Below are 19,285 nucleotides of genomic sequence, written 5' to 3'. Positions count from 1 at the left end.
TTCGCTCTAGTAAACACGAAGTGTCCGCGTGGCCTAATGGATAAGGCGTCTGACTTTGGATCAGAAGATTCCAGGTTCGAGTCCTGTCGCGGACGGTTTTTTTTCCTCGTTATTTTCTTCCCTGTGGTGAATGAGTTAAAGCATGCTGCACCTTCTATGTTACAGTTCATTTCGCTCTAATAACGTAAAATTGTCCGCGTGGCCTAATCGATAAAACGTCTAACTTCATATCAGAAGATTGCAGGATCAAGTCATGTGGTGGACGCTTTTTTTCCTCGTTAATTTTTTCCCGTTGCTGAATGAGTTAAAGCATGCTGCACCTTCTCTGTTACTTTTCAATTCGCTCTAATAAAAGAAAGTGTCCGAGTTGCCTAATGAATAAGGCGCCTGACTTCGGATCAGAAGATTGCAGGTTCGAGTCCTGTCGCGGACGCTTTTTTTTCCTCGTTATTTTTTATTCACGGTGGTGAATGCGTTAAAGCATGTTGTACCTTCTCTGGTACATTTATTTCTCACAAACAAACGAAAGTGTCTGGGTGGCCTCATGGATAAGGCGTCTGACTTCGGTTCAGACGATTGCAGATTCGTGTCCTGTGGCGGACGGTTTTTTTTTCCTCGTTATTTTTTTTTCGTTAGTGAATGAGTGAACGCATGCTGCGCCTTCTATGTTACATTTCATTTCGCTCTATTAAAGACAAAGTGTCCGCGTGGCCTAATGGATAAGGCGTCTGATTTCGGATCAGAAGACTGCAGGATCAAGTCATGTGGCGGACGGTTTTTTTCCTCGTTAGTTTTTTCCCGTTGGTGAATGAGTTAAAGCATGCTGCACCTTCTCTGTTACATTTCAAATTGCTCTAATACAAGAAAGTGTCCGTGTGGCCTAATGGATAAGGCGTCTGTCTTCGGATGAGAAGATTGCATGTTCGAGTCCTGTCACCGACGGTTATTTTTCCTTGTTATTTTTCTCCCGTTGGTGAATAAGTAAACGCATGCTGCACCTTCTCTGTTGCATTTTAAATTGCTCTATAAAAGAAAGTGCCCGCGTGGCCTAATGAATAAGGCCTCTTACTTCGGATCAGAAGATTGCATGTTCGACTCCCGTCGCGGACGGTTTTTTTCCCTCGTTATTTTCATCCCGGTGGTGAATGAGTTAAAGCATGCTTCACCTTCTATGTTACATTTCATTTCGCTCTAATACAGAAAAATTGTCCGTGTGGCCTAATGGATAAGGCGTCTGACTTTGGATCAGAAGATTGCAGGTCCGAGTCCTGTCGGGCACGGCTTTTTTTTCCTCCTTATTGTTTCCCGGTGGTGAATGAGTTAAGGCATACTGCACCTTCTCTGTTGCATTTCAGTTTGCTCTAATAAAAAATTGTCCGCGTGGCCTAATGAATAAAGCGTCTTACTTCGGATCAGAAGATTGCAGGTTTGAGGCCTGTCACGGATGGATTCTTTTTCCTCGTTATTTTTTTCTCGTTGGTGAATGAGTTAACGCATGCTGCACCTTCTATGTTACATTTCATTTCGCTATAATAAAGTAAAATTTTCCGCGTGGCCTAATGGATAAGGCGTCTGGCTTCGGATCAGAAGATTGCAGGTTCGAGTCGTGTCGCCGACGGTTTTTTTTCCTCGTTTTTTACTTCCCGGTGTTGAATGAGTTAAAGCATGCTGCACCTTCTATTATGAATTTCAAATTGCTCTAATAAAAGAAAGTGTCGGCGTGACCTAATGGATAAGGCAACTGATTTCGCATCAGATTATTGCAGGTTCGAGTCCTTTCACGGACGGTTTTTTTTTCCTCGTTATTTTTTTCTCTGTGTTGAATGAGTGAACGCATGCTGCACCTTCTATGTTACATTTCATTTCGCTCTAATAAAGATGAAGTGTCCGCGTGGCCTAATGGATAAGGCGTCTGACTTCGGATCAGAAGATTCCGGGTTCGAGTCCTGTCGCGGATGGTTTTTTTTTCCTCGTTATTTTCTTCCCGGTGCTGAATGAGTTAAAGCATGCTGCACCTTCTCTGTTACAGTTCATTTCGCTCTCATAAAGACGAAGTGTCCGCGTGGCCTAATGGATAAGGCGTCTGACTTCGGATCAGAAGATTGCAGGTTCGAATCCTGTCGCGGACGGTTTTTTTTTTCCTCGTTATTTTCTTCCCTGTGGTGAATGAGTTAAAGCATGCTGCACCTTCTGTGTTACATTTCATTTCGCTCTAATAAAGACGAAGTGTCCGCGTGGCCTAATGTATAAGGCGTCTGACTTCGGATCAGAAGATTCCAGGTTCGAGTCCTGTCGCGCACGGTTTTTTTTCCTCGTTATTTTCTTCCCTGTGGTGAATGAGTTAAAGTATGCTGCACCTTCTATGTTACATTTCATTTCGCTTAAATAAAGACGAAGTGTCCGCGTGGCCTAATGGATAAGGCGTCCGACTTCGGATCAGAAGATTGCAGGTTCGAGTCCTGTCGCGGATGGTTTTTTTTTCCTCGTTATTTTCTTCCCGCTACTGAATGAGTTAAAGCATGCTGCACCTTCTCTGTTACAGTTCATTTCGCTCTCATAACGACGAAGTGCCCGCGTGGCCTAATGGATAAGGCGTCTGACTTCGGATCAGAAGATTGCAGGTTCGAATCCTGTCGCGGACAGTTTTTTTTCCTCGTTATTTTCTTCCCTGTGGTGAATGAGTTAAAGCATGCTGCACCTTCTGTGTTACATTTCATTTCGCTCTAATAAAGACGAAGTTTCCGCGTGGCCTAATGGATAAGGCGTCTGACTTCGGATCAGAAGATTCCAGGTTCGAGTCCTGTCGCGGACGGTTTTTTTTCCTCGTTATTTTGTTCCCTGTGGTGAATGAGTTAAAGCATGCTGCACCTTCTATGTTACATTTCATTTCGCTCTAATAAAGGCGAAGTGTCCGCGTGGCCTAATGGATAAGGCGTCTGACTTCGGATCAGAAGATTGCAGGTTCGAGTCCTGTCGCGGATGGTTTTTTTTCCTCGTTATTTTCTTCCCGGTGCTGAATGAGTTGAAGCATGCTGCACCTTCTCTGTTACAGTTCATTTTGCTCTCATAAAGACGAAGTGTCCGCGTGGCCTAATGGATAAGGCGTCTGACTTCGGATCAGAAGATTGCAGGTTCGAATCCTGTCGCGGACGGTTTTTTTTCTCGTTATTTTCTTCCCTGTGGTGAATGAGTTAAAGCATGCTGCACCTTCTGTGTTACATTTCATTTCGCTCTAATAAAGACGAAGTGTCCGCGTGGCGTAATGGATAAGGCGTCTTACTTCGGATCAGAAGCTTCCAGGTTCGAGTCCTGTCGCGGACGGTTTTTTTTCCTCGTTATTTTCTTCCTTGTGGTGAATGAGTTAAAGCATGCTGCACCTTCTGTGTTACATTTCATTTCGCTCTAATAAAGGCGAAGTGTCCGCGTGGCCTAATGGATAAGGCGTCTGACTTCGGATCAGAAGATTGCAGGTTCGAGTCCTGTCGCGGATGGTTTTTTTTCCTCGTTATTTTCTTCCCGGTGCTGAATGAGTTGAAGCATGCTGCACCTTCTATGTTCCATTTCATTTCTTACTAACAAACGAAAGTGTCCGTGTGGCCAAATGGATAAGGCGTCTGACTTCGGATCAGAAGATTGCAGGTTTGAGGCCTGTCGCGGACGGCTTCTTTTTCCTCGTTATTTTTTTCTCGTTGGTGAATGAGTTAACGCATGCTGCACCTTCCCTGTTACAGTTCATTTCGCTCTAATAAAGACGAAGTGTGCGCGTGGCCTAATGGATAAGGCGTCTGACTTCGGATCCGAAGATTCCAGGTTCGAGTCCTCTCGCGGACGGTTTTTTTTCCTCGTTATTTTCTTCCCTGTGGTGAATGAGTTAAAGCATGCTGCACCTTCTATGTTACATTTCATTTCGCTCTAATAAAGTAAAATTTTCCGCGTGGCCTAATGGATAAGGCGTCTGACTTCGGATCAGAAGATTGCAGGTTCGAGTCCTGTCGCGGACGGTTTTTTTTCCTCGTTAATTTTTATTCACGGTGGTAAATGCGTTAAAGCATACCTCCTCTATTACAATTATTTCTCACAAACAAAAAAAGTGTCCGCGTTGCCTTATGGATAAGGCATCTGACTTCGGTTCAGACGATTGCAGATTCGTGTCCTGTGGCGGAAGGTTTTTTTTTTCCTCGGTTTTTTTCATTCCCGGAGGTGAATGGGTTAAAGCATGCTGTACCTTCTCTGGTACATTTGATTTCTCACTAACAAATAAAAGTGACCGCGTGGCCTAATGGATAAGGCGTCTGACATCGGATCGAAGATTGCAGGTTCGAGTCCTGTCGCGGATGGTTTTTTTTCCTCGTTATTTTCTTCCCTGTGGTGAATGAGTTAAAGCATGCTGCACCTTCTATGTTACATTTCATTTCGCTCTCATAAAGGCGAAGTGTCCGCGTGGCCTAATGGATAAGGCGTCTGACTTCGGATCAGGAGATTGCAGGTTCGAGTCCTGTCGCAGATGGTTTTTTTTTTCTCGTTATTTTCTTCCCTGTGGTGAATGAGTTAAAGCATGCTGCACCTTCTGTGTTACATTTCATTTCGCTCTCATAAAGACGAAGTGTCCGCGTGGCCTAATGGATAAGGCGTCTGACTTCGGATCAGAAGATTGCAGGTTCGAATCCTGTCGCGGACGGTTTTTTTTCTCATTATTTTTTTCCCTGTGGTGAATGAGTCAACGCATGCTGCACCTTCTATGTTACATTTCATTTCGCTCTAATAAAGGCGAAGTGTCCGCGTGGCCTAATGAATAAGGCGTCTGACTTCGGATCAGAAGATTGCAGGTTCGAGTCCTGTCGCGGATGTTTTTTTTTCTCGGTATTTTCTTCCCGGTGCTGTATGAGTTAAAGCATGCTGCACCTTCTCTGTTACAGTTCATTTCGCTCTCATAAAGACTAAGTGTCCGCGTGGCCTAATGGATAAGGCGTCTGACTTCGGATCAGAAGTTTGCAGGTTCGAGTCCTGTCGCGGACGGTTTTTTTTTCCTCGTTAATTTTTATTCTCGGTGGTGAATGCGTCAAAGCATACCTTCTCTGTTGCATTTATTTCTCACTAACAAATGAAAGTGTCCGCGTGGCCTAATGGATAAGGCGTCTGACTTCGGATCGAAGATTGCAGGTTCGAGTCCTGTCGCGGACGGTTTTTTTTCCTTGTTATTTTCTTCCCGGTTGTGAATGAGTTAAAGCATGCTGCACCTTCTATGTGACATTTCATTTCGCTCTAACAAAGTAAAATTTTCCGCGTGGCCTAATTGAAAAGGCGTCTGACTTCAGATCAGAAGATTGCAGGTCCGAGTCCTGTCGAGGACGGCTTTTTTTTCCTCGTTATTTACTTCCCGGTGTTGAATGAGTTAAAGCATGCTGCACCTTCTATTTTGAATTTCAAATTGCTCTAAAAAAAGAAAGTGTCGGCGTGACTTTATGGATAAGGCAACTGATTTCGGATCAGAATATTGCAGGTTCGAGTCCTTTCACGGACGGTTTTTTTTTTTTGCTCGTTATGTTTTTCTCTGTGGTGAATGAGTTGAAGCATGCTGCACCTTCTCTGTTACAGTTCATTTCGCTCTCATAAAGACGAAGTGTCCGCGTGGCCTAATGGATAAGGCGTCTGACTTTGGATCAGGAGATTGCAGGTTCGAATCCTGTCGCGGACGGTTTTTTTTTCCTCGTTATTTTCTTCCCTGTGGAGAAAGAGTTAAAGCATGCTGCACCTTCTGCGTTACATTTCATTTCGCTCTAGTAAACACGAAGTGTCCGCGTGGCCTAATGGATAAGGCGTCTGACTTTGGATCAGAAGATTCCAGGTTCGAGTCCTGTCGCGGACGGTTTTTTTTCCTCGTTATTTTCTTCCCTGTGGTGAATGAGTTAAAGCATGCTGCACCTTCTATGTTACATTTCATTTCGCTCTAATAAAGTAAAATTGTCCACGTGGCCTAATGGATAAGGCGTCTGACTTCAGATCAGAAGATTGCAGGTTCGAGTCCTGTCGCTGACGGTTTTTTTTTCCTCGTTAATTTTTATTCTCGGTGGTGAATGCGTTAAAGCATACCTTTTCTGTTACATTTATTTCTCACTAACAAATGAAAGTGTCCGCGTGGCCTAATGGATAAGGCGTCTGACTTCTGATCGAAGATTGCAGGTTCGAGTCCTGTCGCGGATGGTTTTTTTTTCCTCGTTATTTTCTTCCCGTTGGTGAATGAGTTAAAGCATGCTGCACCTTCTATGTGACATTTCATTTCGCTCTAATAAAGTAAAATTGTCCGCGTGGCCTAATGGATAAGGTGTCTGACTTCAGATCAGAAGATTGCAGGTCCGAGTCCTGTCAGGGACGGCTTTTTTTTCTTCCTTATTGTTTCCCGGTGGTGTATGAGTTAAAGCATACTGCACCTTCTCTGCTACATTTCATTTCGCTCTAATAAAAAAAATTGTCCGCGTGGCCTAACGAATAAGGCGTCTGACTTCAGATCAGAAGATTGCAGGTTCGAGTCCTGTCGCGGACGGTTTTTTTTCCTCGTTATTTACTTCCCGGTGTTGAATGAGTTAAAGCAGGCTGCACCTTCTATTTTGAATTTCAAATTGCTCTAATAAAAGAAAGGGTCGGCGTGACCTAATGGATAAGGCAACTGATTTCGGATCAAGTTATTGCAGGTTCGAGTCCTTTCACGGACGGTTTTTTTTTCCTCGTTATTTTTTTCTTTGTGGTGAATGAGTGAACGCATGCTGCACCTTCTATGTTACATTTCATTTCGCTCTAATAAAGACGAAGTGTCCGCGTGGCCTAATGGATAAGGCGTCTGACTTCGGATCAGAAGGTTCCAGGTTCGAGTCCTGTCGCGGATGGTTTTTTTTCCTCGTTATTTTCTTCCCTGTGGTGAATGAGTTAAAGCATGCTGCACCTTCTATGTTACATTTCATTTCGCTCTCATAAAGGCGAAGTGTCCACGTGGCCTAATGGATAAGGCGTCTTACTTCGGATCAGGAGATTGCAGGTTCGAGTCCTGTCGCGGATGGTTTTTTTTTCCTCGTTATTTTCTTCCTTGTGGTGAATGAGTTAAAGCATGCTGCACCTTCTGTGTTACATTTGATTTCGCTCTCATAAAGACGAAGTGTCCGCGTGGCCTAATGGATAAGGCGTCTGACTTCGGATCAGAAGATTGCAGGTTCGAATCCTGTCGCGGATGGTTTTTTTTTTCTCATTATTTTTTTCCCTGTGGTGAATGAGTGAACGCATGCTGCACCTTCTATGTTACATTTCATTTCGCTCTAATAAAGGCGAAGTGTCCGCGTGGCCTAATGAATAAGGCGTCTGACTTCGGATCAGAAGATTGCAGGTTCGAGTCCTGTCGCGGATGGTTTTTTTTTTCTCGGTATTTTCTTCCCGGTGCTGAATGAGTTAAAGCACGCTGCACCTTCTCTGTTACAGTTCATTTCGCTCTCATAAAGACTAAGTGTCCGCGTGGCCTAATGGATAAGGCGTCTGACTTCGGATCAGAAGTTTGCAGGTTCGAGTCCTGTCGCGGACGGTTTTTTTTTCCTCGTTATTTTCTTCCCTGTGGTGAATGAGTTAAAGCATGCTGCACCTTCTGTGTTACATTTCATTGCGCTCTCATAAACACGAAGTGTCCGCGTGGCCTAATGGATAAGGCGTCTGACTTCGGATCAGAAGATTGCAGGTTCGAATCCTGTCGCGGACGGTTTTTTTCTCGTTATTTTCTTCCCTGTGGTGAATGAGTGAACGCATGCTGCACCTTCTATGTTCCATTTCATTTCTCACTAACAAACGAAAGTGTCCGTGTGGCCAAATGGATAAGGCGTCTGACTTCGGTTCAGACGATTGCAGATTCGTGTCCTGTGGCGGAAGGTTTTTTTTTTTCCTCGGTTTTTTCATTCCCGGAGGTGAATGGGTTAAAGCATGCTGTACCTTCTCTGGTACGTTTGATTTCTCACTAACAAATAAAAGTGTCCGCGTGGCCTAATGGATAAGGCGTCTGACATCGGATCGAAGATTGCAGGTTCGAGTCCTGTCGCGGATGGTTTTTTTTTCTCGTTATTTTCTTCCCTGTGGTGAATGAGTTAAAGCATGCTGCACCTTCTATGTTACATTTCATTTCGCTCTCATAAAGGCGAAGTGTCCGCGTGGCCTAATGGATAAGGCGTCTGACTTCGGATCAGGAGATTGCAGGTTCGAGTCCTGTCGCAGATGGTTTTTTTACCTCGTTATTTTCTTCCCTGTGGTGAATGAGTTAAAGCATGCTGCCCCTTCTGTGTTACATTTCATTTCGCTCTCATAAAGAAGAAGTGTCCGCGTGGCCTAATGGATAAGGCGTCTGACTTCGGATCAGAAGATTGCAGGTTCGAATCCTGTCGCGGAAGGTTTTTTTTTCTCGTTATTTTTTTTCCTGTGGTGAAAGAGTGAACGCATGCTGCAACTTCTATGTTACATTTCATTTCGCTCTAATAAAGTAAAATTGTCCGCGTGGCCTAATGGATAAGGCGTCTGACTTCGGATCAGAAGATTGCAGGTTCGAGTCCTGTCGATGACGGTTTTTTTTTCCTCGTTAATTTTTATTCTCGGTGGTGAATGCGTTAAAGCATACCTTCTCTGTTACATTTATTTCTCACTAACGAATGAAAGTGTCCGCGTGGCCTAATGGATAAGGCGTCTGACTTCGGATCGAAGATTGCAGGTTCGAGTCCTGTCGCGGATGGTTTTTTTTCCTCGTTATTTTCTTCCCGGTGGTGAATGAGTTAAAGCATGCTGCACCTTCTATGTGACATTTCAATTCGCTCTAATAAAGTAAAATTGTCCGCGTGGCCTAATCGAAAAGGCGTCTGACTTCAGATCAGAAGATTGCAGGTCCGAGTCCTGTCGGAGACGGCTTTTTTTTCTTCCTTATTGTTTCCCGGTGGTGAAGGAGTTAAAGCATACTGCACCTTCTCTGTTACATTTCATTTCGCACAATAAAAATAAATTGTTCGCGTGGCCTAACGAATAAGGCGTCTGACTTCGGATCAGAAGATTGCAGGTTCGAGTCCTGTCGCGGACGGTTTTTTTTTCCTCGTTATTTACTTCCCGGTGTTGAATGAGTAAAAGCATGCTTCACCTTCTATTTTGAATTTCAAATTGCTCTAATAAAAAAACGTGTCGGCGTGACCTAATGAATAAGGCAACTGATTTCGGATCAGATTATTGCAGGTTCGAGTCCTTTCACGGACGGTTTTTTTTCTACGTTATTTTTTTCTCTGTGGTGAATGAGTGAACGCATGCTGCACCTTCTATGTTACATTTCGTTTCGCTCTAATAAAGGCGAAGTGTCCGCGTGGCCTAATGGATAAGGCGTCTGACTTTGGATCAGAAGATTCCAGGTTCGAGTCCTGTCGCGGACGGTTTTTTTTCCTCGTTATTTTCTTCCCTGTGGTGAATCAGTTAAAGCATGCTGCACCTTCTATGTTACATTTCATATCGCTCTAGTAAAGTAAAATTGTCCACGTGGCCTAATGGATAAGGCGTCTGACTTCGGATCAGAAGATTGCAGGTTCGAGTCCTGTCGCGGACGGTTTTTTTTTCCTCGTTAAATTTTATTCTCGGTGGTGAATGCGTTAAGCCATACCTTCTCTGTTACATTTATTTCTTACTAACAAATGAAAGTGTCCGCGTGGCCTAATGGATAAGGCGTCTGACTTCAGATCAGAAGATTGCAGGTCCGAGTCCTGTCGGGGACGGCTTTTTTTTTTCCTTATTGTTTCCCGGTGGTGAATGAGTTAAAGCATACTGCACCTTCTCTGTTACATTTCATTTCGCTCTAATAAAAAAAATTGTCCGCGTGGCCTAACGAATGAGGCGTCTGACTTCGGATCAGAAGATTGCAGGTTCGAGTCCTGTCGCGGACGGTTTTTTTTTTCCTCGTTATTTACTTTCCGGTGGTGAATGAGTTAAAGCATGCTGCACCTTCTATTTTGAATTTCAAATTGCTCTAATAAAAGAAAGTGTCGGCGTGACCTAATGGATAAGGCAACTGATTTCGGATCAGATTATTGCAGGTTCGAGTCCTTTCACGGACGGTTTTTTTTCCTCGTTATTTTCTTCTCTGTGGTGAATGAGTGAACGCATGCTGCACCTTCTATGTTACATTTCATTTCGCTCTAATAAAGTAAAATTGTCCGCGTGGCCTAATGGACAAGGCGTCTGACTTCGGATCAGAAGATTGCAGGTTCGAGTCCTGTCGATGACGGTTTTTTTTCCTCGTTAATTTTTATTCTCGGTGGTGAATGCGTTAAAGCATACCTTCTCTGTTACATTTATTTCTCACAAACAAAAAAAGTGTCCGCGTTGCCTTATGGATAAGGCGTCTGACTTCGGTTCAGACGATTGCAGATTCGTGTCCTGTGGCGGAAGGTTTTTTTTTCTTCGGTTTTTTCATTCCCGGTGGTGAATGGGTTAAAGCATGCTGTACCTTCTCTGGTACATTTAATTTCTCACTAACAAATGAAAGTGTCCGCGTGGTCTAATGGATAAGGCGTCTGACTTCGGATCAGAAGATTGCAGGTTCGAGTCCTGTCGCGGACGGTTTTTTTTCCTCGTTATTTTCTTCCCGGTGGTGAATGAGTTAAAGCATGCTGAACCTTCTATGTGACATTTCATTTCGCTCTAATAAAGTAAAATTGTCCGCGTGGCCTAATCGAAAAGGCGTCTGACTTCGGATCAGAAGATTGCAGGTCCGAGTCCTGTCGGGTACGGCTTTTTTTTCTTCCCTATTGTTTCCCGGTGGTGAATGAGTTAAAGCATACTGCACCTTCTCAGTTACATTTCATTTCGCTCTAATAAAAAAAACTGTCCGCGTGGCCTAATGAATTAGGCGTCTGACTTCAGATCAGAAGATTGCAGGTTCGAGTCCTGTCGCTGACGGTTTTTTTTCCTCGTTATTTACTTCCCGGTGTTGAATGAGTTAAAGCATGCTGCACCTTCTATTTTGAATTTCAAATTGCTCTAATAAAAGAAAGTGTCGGCGTCACCTAATGGATAAGGCAACTGATTTCGGATCAGATTATTGCAGGTTCGAGTCCTGTCACGGACGGTTTTTTTCCTCGTTATTTTTTTCTCTGTGGTGAATGAGTGAATGCATGCTGCACCTTCTATGTTACATTTCATTTCACTCTAATAAAGGCGAAGTGTCCGCGTGGCCTAATGGATAAGGCGTCTGACTTCGGATCAGAAGATTGCAGGTTCTAGTCCTGTCGCAGACGGTTTTTTGTCCTCGTTATTTTTTATTCACGGTGGTGAATGAGTTCAAGCATGCTGCACCTTCTATGTGACATTTCATTTCGCTCTAATAAAGTAAAATTGTCCGCGTGGCCTAATCGAAAAGGCGTCTGACTTCAGATCAGAAGATTGCAGGTCCGAGTCCTGTCGGGGACGGCTTTTTTTTCTTCCTTATTGTTTCCCGGTGGTGAATGAGTTAAAGCATACTGCACCTTCTCTGTTACATTTCATTTCGCTCTAGTAAAAAAATTGTCCGCGTGGCCTAACAAATTAGGCGTCTGACTTCGGATCAGAAGATTGCAGGTTCGAGTACTGTCGCGGACGGTTGTTTTTCCTCGTTATTTACTTCCCGGTGTTGAATGAGTTAAAGCATCCTGCACCTTCTATTTTGAATTTCAAATTGCTCTAATAAAAGAAAGTGTCGGCGTGACCTAATGGATAAGGCAACTGATTTCGGATCAGATTATTGCAGGTTCGAGTCCTTTCACGGACGGTTTTTTTTTTCCTCGTTATTTTCTTCTCTGTGGTGAATGAGTGAACGAATGCTGCACCTTCTATGTCACATTTCATTTCGCTCTAATAACGTAAAATTGTCCGCGTGGCCTAATGGATAAGGCGTCTTACTTCGGATCAGAAGATTGCAGGTTCGAATCCTGTCGACGACGGTTTTTTTCCTCGTTAATTTTTATTCTCGGTGGTGAATGCGTTAAAGCATACCTTCTCTGTTACATTTATTTCTCACAAACAAAAAAAGTGTCCGCGTTGCCTTATGGATAAGGCGTCTGACTTCGGTTCAGACGATTGCAGATTCGTGTCCTGTGGCGGAAGGTTTTTTTTTCGGTTTTTTCTTCCCTGTGGTGAATGAGTTGAAGCATGCTGCACCTTCTATGTTACATTTCATTTCGCTCTAATAGAGTAAAATTGTCCACGTGGCCTAATGGATAAGGCGTCTGACTTCGGATCAGAAGATTGCAGGTTCGAGTCCTGACGCGGACGGTTTTATTTTTCCTCGTTAATTTTTATTCTCGGTGGTGAATGCGTTAAAGCATACCTTCTCTGTTACATTTATTTCTCACTAACAAATGAAAGTGTCCGCGTGGCCTAATGGATAAGGCGTCTGACTTCGCATCGAAGATTGCAGGTTCCAGTCCTGTCGCGGATGGTTTTTTTTTTCCTCGTTATTTTCTTCCCGGTGGTGAATGAGTTAAAGCATTCTGCAACTTCTATGTGACACTTAATTTCGCTCTAATAAAGTAAAATTGTCCGCGTGGCCTAATCGAAAAGGCGTCTGACTTCAGATCAGAAGATTGCAGGTCCGAGTCCTGTCGGGGACGGATTTTTTTTCTTCCTTATTTTTTCCCGGTGGTGAACGAGTTAAAGCATACTGCACCTTCTCTGTTACATTTCATTTCGCTCTAACAAAAAAAATTGCCCGCAGCTTCCCTCGGGGGAACACTGAGGAGGATGCGGACCATATAATTGGTTAACGGGGTGTTAAAGTGCGACTTACTTGGGTCGATGGCTAAATTGGTTAACGTGGTTGTGAAATGGGGTGTTAAATTGCGACTTACTTGGGTCGATGGCAAAATTGGTTAACGTGGTTGTAGGAGGGGGTGTTAAATGAGTGAACACGTACACACGTATGCGAAAGGGCGGCGCTGGTCGAAGGGACGTCGATCATTGTGTTTGTGGATTCGTTGGAATTCATTTCACCGCGACCTTGGACGTCGACGCGCCGTACAAACCAACCGACGAGCGGCAACTGAGCGAGCGAGCGCCGACCTTGAGTATATTATACAGCATGACGGCGCATGCACTGTCAGCTGTTGAATGTTCTCGAAGCGCGACGCCACATGCGCGTCCACTGGAGAATCAGGAGAATTGTAGATGTCGAACGCGGTGTGTAGAGGAGGAAGGGTGCACAGATGGTGGAGGAGTGAAGCGCGCGCGGTGTGTAGATGAGGAAGGGATGCACAGATGGTGGAAGAGTGGGCGACGGCGCGACGGCGCATGCGCACGCGTCAGCTGTCGAATGTTCGAGAAGCGGTGCGGACGGCGCACTACAAGGCGCGAGTATAAGATGCTCCGCATCTAAAAATTGTCCGCGTGGCCTAAAGATTAAGGCGTCTGACTTCGGATCAGAAGATTGCAGGTTCGAGTCCTGTCGCGGACGGTTTTTTTTTCCTCGTTATTTACTTCCCGGTGTTGAATGAGTTAAAGCATGCTGCACCTTCTATTTTGAATTTCAAATTGCTCTAATAAAAAAAAGTGTCGGCGTGACCTAATGAATAAGGCAACTGATTTCGGATCAGATTATTGCAGGTTCGAGTCCTTTCACGGACGCTTTTTTTTCCTCGTTATTTTTTCTCTGTGGTGAATGAGTGAACGCATGCTGCACCTTCTATGTTACATTTCATATCGCTCTAATAAAGGCGAAGTGTCCGCGTGGCCTAATAGATTAGGCGTCTGACTTCGGATCAGAAGATTGCAGGTTCTAGTCCTGTCGCGGATGGTTTTTTTTCCTCGTTATTTTCTTCCCGGTGCTAAATGAGTTAAAGCATGCTGCACCTTCTCTGTTACAGTTCATTTCGCTCTCATAAAGACGAAGTGTCCGCGTGACCTAATGAATAAGGCGTCTGACTTCGGAGCAGAAGATTCCAGGTTCGAGTCCTGTCGCGGACGGTTTTTTTCCTCGTTATTTTCTTTCCTGTGGTGAATGAGTTAAAGAATGCTGCACCTTCTATGTTACATTTCATTTCGCTATAATAAAGTAAACTTGTCCGCGTGGCCTAATGGATCAGGCGTCTGACTTCGGATCAGAAGATTGCAGGTTCGAGTCCTGTCGCGGACGGTTTTTTTTCCTCGTTAATTTTTATTCTCGGTGGTGAATGCGTTAAAGCATGCCTTCTCTGTTGCATTTATTTCTCACAAACAAAAAAAGTGTCCGCGTTGCCTTATGGATAAGGCGTCTGACTTCGGTTCAGACGATTGCAGATTCGTGTCCTGTGGCGGAAGGTTTTTTTTTTCTTCGGTTTTTTCATTCCCGGTGGTGAATGGGTTAAAGCATGCTGTACCTTCTCTGGTACATTTAATTTCTCACTAACAAATGAAAGTGTCCGCGTGGCCTAATGAATAAGGCGTCTGACTTCGGATCAGAAACATGCAGGATCAAGTCATGTGGCGGACGGTTTTTTTTCCTCTTTATTTTTTTCCCGTTGGTGAATGAGTGAAAGCATGCTGCACCTTCTATTTTGAATTTCAAATTGCTCTAATAAAAGAAAGTGTCGGCGTGACATAATGGATAAGGCAACTGATTTCGGATAAGATTATTGCAGGTTCGAGTCCTGTCACGGACGGTTTTTTTTCCTCGTTATTTTTTTCTCTGTGGTGAATGAGTGAAAGCATGCTGCACCTTCTATTTTGAATTTCAAATTGCTCTAATAAAAGAAAGTGTCGGCGTCACCTAATGGATAAGGCAACTGATTTCGGATAAGATTATTGCAGGTTCGAGTCCTGTCACGGACGGTTTTTTTCCTCGTTATTTTTTTCTCTGTGGTGAATGAGTGAATGCATGCTGCACCTTCTATGTTACATTTCATTTCACTCTAATAAAGGCAAAGTGTCCGCGTGGCCTAATGGATAAGGCGTCTGACTTCGGATCAGAAGATTGCAGGTTCGAGTCCTGTCGCAGACGGTTTCTTTTTTCCTCGTTATTTTTTATTCACGGTGGTGAATGCGTTAAAGCATGCTTTACCTTCTCTGTTACATTTATTTCTCACAAACAAACAAAAGTGTCCGCGTGGACTAATGGATAAAGCGTCTGACTTCGGATCAGAAGATTCCAGGTTCGAGTCCTGTCGCGAACGGTTTTTTTTCCTCGTTATTTTCTTCCCTGTGGTGAATGAGTTAAAGCATGCTGCACCTTCTCTGTTACATTTCAATTCGCTCTAATAAACGAAAGTGTCCGCGTTGCCTAATGGATAAGGCGCCTGACTTCGGATCAGAAGATTGCAGGTTCGAGTCCTGTCGCGGACGCTTTTTTTTCCTCGTTATTTTCTTCCCTGTGGTGAACGAGTTAAAGCATGCTGAACCTTCTATGTTACATCTCATTTCGCTCTAATAAAGACGGAGTGTCCGCGTGGCCTAATTGATAAGGCGTCTGACTTCGGATCAGAAGATTCCAGGTTCGAGTCCTGTCGCGGACGGTTTTTTTCCTCGTTATTTTCTTCCCTGTGGTGAATGAGTTAAAGCATGCTGCACCTTCTCTGTTACATTTCATTTCGCTCTAATAAAAAAAATTGTCCGCGTGGCCTAACGAATGAGGCGTCTGACTTCGGATCAGAAGATTGCAGGTTCGAGTCCTGTCGCGGACGGTTTTTTTTTCCTCGTTATTTACTTCCCGGTGTTGAATGAGTTAAAGCATGCTGCACCTTCTATTTTGAATTTCAAATTGCTCTAATAAAAGAAAGTGTCGGCGTGACCTAATGGATAAGGCAACTGCTTTCGGATCAGAATTTTGCAGGTTCGAGTCCTTTCACAGACGGTTTTTTTTTCCTCGTTATGTTTTTCTCTGTGGTGAATGAGTTAAAGCATGCTGCACCTTCTCTGTTACAGTTCATTTCGCTCTCATAAAGACGAAGTGTCCGCGTGGCCTAATGGATAAGGCGTCTGACTTCGGATCAGAAGATTGCAGGTTCGAATCCTGTCGCGGACGGTTTTTTTTCCTCGTTATTTTCTTCCCCGTGGTGAATGAGTGAAAGCATGCTGGACCTTCTGTGTTACATTTCATTTCGCTCTAATAAAGACGGAGTGTCCGCGTGGCCTAATGGATAAGGCGTCTGACTTCGGATCAGAAGATTCCAGGTTCGAGTCCTGTCGCGGACGGTTTTTTTCCTCGTTATTTTCTTCCCTGTGGTGAATGAGTTAAAGCATGCTGCACCTTCTATGTTACATTTCATTTCGTTCAAATAAATTAAAATTGTCCGCGTGGCCTAATGAATAAGGCGTCTGACATCGGATCAGAAGATTGCAGGTTCGAGTCCTGTCGATGACGGTTTTTTTTCCTCGTTAATTTTTATTCTAGGTGGTGAATGCGTTAAAGCATACCTTCTCTGTTACATTTATTTCTCACTAACGAATGAAAGTGTCCGCGTGGCCTAATGGATAAGGCGTCTGACTTCGGATCGAAGATTGCAGGTTCGAGTCCTGTCGCGGATGGTTTTTTTTTCCTCGTTATTTTCTTCCCGGTGGTGAAAAGTTAAAGCATGCTGCACCTTCTATGTGACAATTCATTTCGCTCTAATAAAGTAAAATTGTCCGCGTGGCCTAATCGAAAAGGCGTCTGACTTCAGATCAGAAGATTGCAGGTCCGAGTCCTGTCGGGGACGGCTTTTATTTCTTCCTTATTGTTTCCCGGTGGTGAATGAGTTAAAGCATACTGCACCTTCTCTGTTACATTTCATTCCGCTCCAATAAAAAAATTGTCCGCGTGGCCTAACGAATGTGGCGTCTGACTTCGGATCAGAAGATTGCAGGTTCGAGTCCTGTCGCGGACGGTTTTTTTTTCCTCGTTATTTACTTCCCGGTGTTGAATGAGTTAAAGCATGCTGCACCTTCTATTTTGAATTTCAAATTGCTCTAATAAAAGAAAGTGTCGGCGTGACCTAATGGATAAGGCAACTGCTTTCGGATCAGAATTTTGCAGGTTCGAGTCCTTTCACAGACGGTTTTTTTTTCCTCGTTATGTTTTTCTCTGTGGTGAATGAGTGAACGCATGCTGCACCTTCTATATTACCTTTCATTTCGCTCTAATAAAGGCGAAGTGTCCGCGTGGCCTAATGTATAAGGCGTCTGACTTTGGATCATAAGATTCCAGGTTCGAGTCCTGTCGCGGACGGTTTTTTTTTTCCTCGTTATTTTCTTCCCGGTGGTGAATGAGTTCAAGCATGCTGCACCTTCTATGTGACATTTCATTTCGCTCTAATAAAGTAAAATTGTCCGCGTGGCCTAATCGAAAAGGCGTCTGACTTCAGATCAGAAGATTGCAGGTCCGAGTCCTGTCACGGACGGTTTTTTTCCTCGTTATTTTTTTCTCTGTGGTGAATGAGTTAAAGCATACTGCACCTTCTCTGTTACATTTCATTTCGCTCTAGTAAAAAAATTGTCCGCGTGGCCTAACAAATTAGGCGTCTGACTTCGGATCAGAAGATTGCAGGTTCGAGTACTGTCGCGGACGGTTGTTTTTCCTCGTTATTTACTTCCCGGTGTTGAATGAGTTAAAGCATCCTGCACCTTCTATTTTGAATTTCAAATTGCTCTAATAAAAGAAAGTGTCGGCGTGACCTAATGGATAAGGCAACTGATTTCGGATCAGATTATTGCAGGTTCGAGTCCTTTCACGGACGGTTTTTTTTTCCTCGTTATTTTCTTCTCTGTGGTGAATGAGTGAACGAATGCTGCACCTTCTATGTCACATTTCATTTCGCTCTAATAACGTAAAATTGTCCGCGTGGCCTAATGGATAAGGCGTCTTACTTCGGATCAGAAGATTGCAGGTTCGAATCCTGTCGACGACGGTTTTTTTCCTCGTTAATTTTTATTCTCGGTGGTGAATGCGTTAAAGCATACCTTCTCTGTTACATTTATTTCTCACAAACAAAAAAAGTGTCCGCGTTGCCTTATGGATAAGGCGTCTGACTTCGGTTCAGACGATTGCAGATTCGTGTCCTGTGGCGGAAGGTTTTTTTTTCGGTTTTTTCTTCCCTGTGGTGAATGAGTTGAAGCATGCTGCACCTTCTATGTTACATTTCATTTCGCTCTAATAGAGTAAAATTGTCCACGTGGCCTAATGGATAAGGCGTCTGACTTCGGATCAGAAGATTGCAGGTTCGAGTCCTGACGCGGACGGTTTTATTCTTCCTCGTTAATTTTTATTCTCGGTGGTGAATGCGTTAAAGCATACCTTCTCTGTTACATTTATTTCTCACTAACAAATGAAAGTGTCCGCGTGGCCTAATGGATAAGGCGTCTGACTTCGCATCGAAGATTGCAGGTTCCAGTCCTGTCGCGGATGGTTTTTTTTTCCTCGTTATTTTCTTCCCGGTGGTGAATGAGTTAAAGCATTCTGCAACTTCTATGTGACACTTAATTTCGCTCTAATAAAGTAAAATTGTCCGCGTGGCCTAATCGAAAAGGCGTCTGACTTCAGATCAGAAGATTGCAGGTCCGAGTCCTGTCGGGGACGGATTTTTTTTCTTCCTTATTTTTTCCCGGTGGTGAACGAGTTAAAGCATACTGCAACTTCTCTGTTACATTTCATTTCGCTCTAACAAAAAAAATTGCCCGCAGCTTCCCTCGGGGGAACACTGAGGAGGATGCGGACCATATAATTGGTTAACGGGGTGTTAAAGTGCGACTTACTTGGGTCGATGGCTAAATTGGTTAACGTGGTTGTGAAATGGGGTGTTAAATTGCGACTTACTTGGGTCGATGGCAAAATTGGTTAACGTGGTTGTAGGAGGGGGTGTTAAATGAGTGAACACGTACACACGTATGCGAAAGGGCGGCGCTGGTCGAAGGGACGTCGATCATTGTGTTTGTGGATTCGTTGGAATTCATTTCACCGCGACCTTGGACGTCGACGCGCCGTACAAACCAACCGACGAGCGGCAACTGAGCGAGCGAGCGCCGACCTTGAGTATATTATACAGCATGACGGCGCATGCACTGTCAGCTGTTGAATGTTCTCGAAGCGCGACGCCACATGCGCGTCCACTGGAGAATCAGGAGAATTGTAGATGTCGAACGCGGTGTGTAGAGGAGGAAGGGTGCACAGATGGTGGAGGAGTGAAGCGCGCGCGGTGTGTAGATGAGGAAGGGATGCACAGATGGTGGAAGAGTGGGCGACGGCGCGACGGCGCATGCGCACGCGTCAGCTGTCGAATGTTCGAGAAGCGGTGCGGACGGCGCACTACAAGGCGCGAGT

General features: G+C 44.2%; 43 non-coding genes across 43 annotated transcripts; all 43 read left to right on the top strand.

Annotated features, from left to right (window-relative positions):
• Positions 1-22: 22 nt before the first annotated feature.
• Positions 23-95, top strand: TRNAQ-UUG (transfer RNA glutamine (anticodon UUG)). Its single transcript has one exon. It is a non-coding gene; the product is annotated as a tRNA-Gln (tRNA).
• A 1,790-nt stretch (positions 96-1,885) lies between these two features.
• TRNAR-UCG (transfer RNA arginine (anticodon UCG)) lies at positions 1,886-1,958 on the top strand. The gene has a single exon. It is a non-coding gene; the product is annotated as a tRNA-Arg (tRNA).
• A 98-nt stretch (positions 1,959-2,056) lies between these two features.
• TRNAR-UCG (transfer RNA arginine (anticodon UCG)) lies at positions 2,057-2,129 on the top strand. The gene has a single exon. It is a non-coding gene; the product is annotated as a tRNA-Arg (tRNA).
• A 269-nt stretch (positions 2,130-2,398) lies between these two features.
• Positions 2,399-2,471, top strand: TRNAR-UCG (transfer RNA arginine (anticodon UCG)). The gene has a single exon. It is a non-coding gene; the product is annotated as a tRNA-Arg (tRNA).
• A 98-nt stretch (positions 2,472-2,569) lies between these two features.
• TRNAR-UCG (transfer RNA arginine (anticodon UCG)) lies at positions 2,570-2,642 on the top strand. Its single transcript has one exon. It is a non-coding gene; the product is annotated as a tRNA-Arg (tRNA).
• A 97-nt stretch (positions 2,643-2,739) lies between these two features.
• TRNAR-UCG (transfer RNA arginine (anticodon UCG)) lies at positions 2,740-2,812 on the top strand. The gene has a single exon. It is a non-coding gene; the product is annotated as a tRNA-Arg (tRNA).
• A 97-nt stretch (positions 2,813-2,909) lies between these two features.
• On the top strand, positions 2,910-2,982 carry TRNAR-UCG (transfer RNA arginine (anticodon UCG)). Its single transcript has one exon. It is a non-coding gene; the product is annotated as a tRNA-Arg (tRNA).
• A 97-nt stretch (positions 2,983-3,079) lies between these two features.
• On the top strand, positions 3,080-3,152 carry TRNAR-UCG (transfer RNA arginine (anticodon UCG)). Its single transcript has one exon. It is a non-coding gene; the product is annotated as a tRNA-Arg (tRNA).
• Positions 3,153-3,418: 266 nt separating this feature from the next.
• TRNAR-UCG (transfer RNA arginine (anticodon UCG)) lies at positions 3,419-3,491 on the top strand. The gene has a single exon. It is a non-coding gene; the product is annotated as a tRNA-Arg (tRNA).
• A 96-nt stretch (positions 3,492-3,587) lies between these two features.
• On the top strand, positions 3,588-3,660 carry TRNAR-UCG (transfer RNA arginine (anticodon UCG)). Its single transcript has one exon. It is a non-coding gene; the product is annotated as a tRNA-Arg (tRNA).
• Positions 3,661-3,928: 268 nt separating this feature from the next.
• TRNAR-UCG (transfer RNA arginine (anticodon UCG)) lies at positions 3,929-4,001 on the top strand. Its single transcript has one exon. It is a non-coding gene; the product is annotated as a tRNA-Arg (tRNA).
• A 433-nt stretch (positions 4,002-4,434) lies between these two features.
• Positions 4,435-4,507, top strand: TRNAR-UCG (transfer RNA arginine (anticodon UCG)). Its single transcript has one exon. It is a non-coding gene; the product is annotated as a tRNA-Arg (tRNA).
• Positions 4,508-4,605: 98 nt separating this feature from the next.
• TRNAR-UCG (transfer RNA arginine (anticodon UCG)) lies at positions 4,606-4,678 on the top strand. The gene has a single exon. It is a non-coding gene; the product is annotated as a tRNA-Arg (tRNA).
• Positions 4,679-4,774: 96 nt separating this feature from the next.
• On the top strand, positions 4,775-4,847 carry TRNAR-UCG (transfer RNA arginine (anticodon UCG)). The gene has a single exon. It is a non-coding gene; the product is annotated as a tRNA-Arg (tRNA).
• A 96-nt stretch (positions 4,848-4,943) lies between these two features.
• TRNAR-UCG (transfer RNA arginine (anticodon UCU)) lies at positions 4,944-5,016 on the top strand. Its single transcript has one exon. It is a non-coding gene; the product is annotated as a tRNA-Arg (tRNA).
• Positions 5,017-5,109: 93 nt separating this feature from the next.
• TRNAR-UCG (transfer RNA arginine (anticodon UCG)) lies at positions 5,110-5,181 on the top strand. Its single transcript has one exon. It is a non-coding gene; the product is annotated as a tRNA-Arg (tRNA).
• A 441-nt stretch (positions 5,182-5,622) lies between these two features.
• On the top strand, positions 5,623-5,695 carry TRNAQ-UUG (transfer RNA glutamine (anticodon UUG)). The gene has a single exon. It is a non-coding gene; the product is annotated as a tRNA-Gln (tRNA).
• A 98-nt stretch (positions 5,696-5,793) lies between these two features.
• TRNAQ-UUG (transfer RNA arginine (anticodon UCG)) lies at positions 5,794-5,866 on the top strand. Its single transcript has one exon. It is a non-coding gene; the product is annotated as a tRNA-Gln (tRNA).
• A 942-nt stretch (positions 5,867-6,808) lies between these two features.
• Positions 6,809-6,881, top strand: TRNAR-UCG (transfer RNA arginine (anticodon UCG)). The gene has a single exon. It is a non-coding gene; the product is annotated as a tRNA-Arg (tRNA).
• Positions 6,882-7,149: 268 nt separating this feature from the next.
• Positions 7,150-7,222, top strand: TRNAR-UCG (transfer RNA arginine (anticodon UCG)). Its single transcript has one exon. It is a non-coding gene; the product is annotated as a tRNA-Arg (tRNA).
• A 98-nt stretch (positions 7,223-7,320) lies between these two features.
• TRNAR-UCG (transfer RNA arginine (anticodon UCG)) lies at positions 7,321-7,393 on the top strand. The gene has a single exon. It is a non-coding gene; the product is annotated as a tRNA-Arg (tRNA).
• Positions 7,394-7,491: 98 nt separating this feature from the next.
• Positions 7,492-7,564, top strand: TRNAR-UCG (transfer RNA arginine (anticodon UCG)). The gene has a single exon. It is a non-coding gene; the product is annotated as a tRNA-Arg (tRNA).
• Positions 7,565-7,662: 98 nt separating this feature from the next.
• Positions 7,663-7,735, top strand: TRNAR-UCG (transfer RNA arginine (anticodon UCG)). Its single transcript has one exon. It is a non-coding gene; the product is annotated as a tRNA-Arg (tRNA).
• A 436-nt stretch (positions 7,736-8,171) lies between these two features.
• On the top strand, positions 8,172-8,244 carry TRNAR-UCG (transfer RNA arginine (anticodon UCG)). The gene has a single exon. It is a non-coding gene; the product is annotated as a tRNA-Arg (tRNA).
• Positions 8,245-8,341: 97 nt separating this feature from the next.
• TRNAR-UCG (transfer RNA arginine (anticodon UCG)) lies at positions 8,342-8,414 on the top strand. The gene has a single exon. It is a non-coding gene; the product is annotated as a tRNA-Arg (tRNA).
• A 97-nt stretch (positions 8,415-8,511) lies between these two features.
• Positions 8,512-8,584, top strand: TRNAR-UCG (transfer RNA arginine (anticodon UCG)). Its single transcript has one exon. It is a non-coding gene; the product is annotated as a tRNA-Arg (tRNA).
• Positions 8,585-9,015: 431 nt separating this feature from the next.
• Positions 9,016-9,088, top strand: TRNAR-UCG (transfer RNA arginine (anticodon UCG)). Its single transcript has one exon. It is a non-coding gene; the product is annotated as a tRNA-Arg (tRNA).
• Positions 9,089-9,355: 267 nt separating this feature from the next.
• TRNAQ-UUG (transfer RNA glutamine (anticodon UUG)) lies at positions 9,356-9,428 on the top strand. The gene has a single exon. It is a non-coding gene; the product is annotated as a tRNA-Gln (tRNA).
• Positions 9,429-9,525: 97 nt separating this feature from the next.
• On the top strand, positions 9,526-9,598 carry TRNAR-UCG (transfer RNA arginine (anticodon UCG)). The gene has a single exon. It is a non-coding gene; the product is annotated as a tRNA-Arg (tRNA).
• A 602-nt stretch (positions 9,599-10,200) lies between these two features.
• Positions 10,201-10,273, top strand: TRNAR-UCG (transfer RNA arginine (anticodon UCG)). The gene has a single exon. It is a non-coding gene; the product is annotated as a tRNA-Arg (tRNA).
• Positions 10,274-10,535: 262 nt separating this feature from the next.
• Positions 10,536-10,608, top strand: TRNAR-UCG (transfer RNA arginine (anticodon UCG)). Its single transcript has one exon. It is a non-coding gene; the product is annotated as a tRNA-Arg (tRNA).
• A 604-nt stretch (positions 10,609-11,212) lies between these two features.
• TRNAR-UCG (transfer RNA arginine (anticodon UCG)) lies at positions 11,213-11,285 on the top strand. The gene has a single exon. It is a non-coding gene; the product is annotated as a tRNA-Arg (tRNA).
• A 939-nt stretch (positions 11,286-12,224) lies between these two features.
• TRNAR-UCG (transfer RNA arginine (anticodon UCG)) lies at positions 12,225-12,297 on the top strand. Its single transcript has one exon. It is a non-coding gene; the product is annotated as a tRNA-Arg (tRNA).
• Positions 12,298-13,401: 1,104 nt separating this feature from the next.
• TRNAR-UCG (transfer RNA arginine (anticodon UCG)) lies at positions 13,402-13,474 on the top strand. Its single transcript has one exon. It is a non-coding gene; the product is annotated as a tRNA-Arg (tRNA).
• Positions 13,475-14,079: 605 nt separating this feature from the next.
• TRNAR-UCG (transfer RNA arginine (anticodon UCG)) lies at positions 14,080-14,152 on the top strand. The gene has a single exon. It is a non-coding gene; the product is annotated as a tRNA-Arg (tRNA).
• A 770-nt stretch (positions 14,153-14,922) lies between these two features.
• Positions 14,923-14,995, top strand: TRNAR-UCG (transfer RNA arginine (anticodon UCG)). The gene has a single exon. It is a non-coding gene; the product is annotated as a tRNA-Arg (tRNA).
• A 268-nt stretch (positions 14,996-15,263) lies between these two features.
• Positions 15,264-15,336, top strand: TRNAR-UCG (transfer RNA arginine (anticodon UCG)). The gene has a single exon. It is a non-coding gene; the product is annotated as a tRNA-Arg (tRNA).
• A 97-nt stretch (positions 15,337-15,433) lies between these two features.
• TRNAR-UCG (transfer RNA arginine (anticodon UCG)) lies at positions 15,434-15,506 on the top strand. Its single transcript has one exon. It is a non-coding gene; the product is annotated as a tRNA-Arg (tRNA).
• Positions 15,507-15,942: 436 nt separating this feature from the next.
• Positions 15,943-16,015, top strand: TRNAR-UCG (transfer RNA arginine (anticodon UCG)). The gene has a single exon. It is a non-coding gene; the product is annotated as a tRNA-Arg (tRNA).
• A 97-nt stretch (positions 16,016-16,112) lies between these two features.
• Positions 16,113-16,185, top strand: TRNAR-UCG (transfer RNA arginine (anticodon UCG)). Its single transcript has one exon. It is a non-coding gene; the product is annotated as a tRNA-Arg (tRNA).
• Positions 16,186-16,783: 598 nt separating this feature from the next.
• TRNAR-UCG (transfer RNA arginine (anticodon UCG)) lies at positions 16,784-16,856 on the top strand. Its single transcript has one exon. It is a non-coding gene; the product is annotated as a tRNA-Arg (tRNA).
• Positions 16,857-17,124: 268 nt separating this feature from the next.
• TRNAQ-UUG (transfer RNA glutamine (anticodon UUG)) lies at positions 17,125-17,197 on the top strand. Its single transcript has one exon. It is a non-coding gene; the product is annotated as a tRNA-Gln (tRNA).
• A 937-nt stretch (positions 17,198-18,134) lies between these two features.
• On the top strand, positions 18,135-18,207 carry TRNAR-UCG (transfer RNA arginine (anticodon UCG)). Its single transcript has one exon. It is a non-coding gene; the product is annotated as a tRNA-Arg (tRNA).
• Positions 18,208-19,285: the final 1,078 nt, after the last annotated feature.

The sequence above is a fragment of the Rhipicephalus microplus genome, chromosome X (assembly GCF_043290135.1).
Source record: "Rhipicephalus microplus isolate Deutch F79 chromosome X, USDA_Rmic, whole genome shotgun sequence".
NCBI lineage: Eukaryota > Metazoa > Arthropoda > Arachnida > Ixodida > Ixodidae > Rhipicephalus > Rhipicephalus microplus.
Note: the sequence above shows the minus strand (reverse complement) of the source record. Positions and strands in the feature narration are given on the sequence as shown.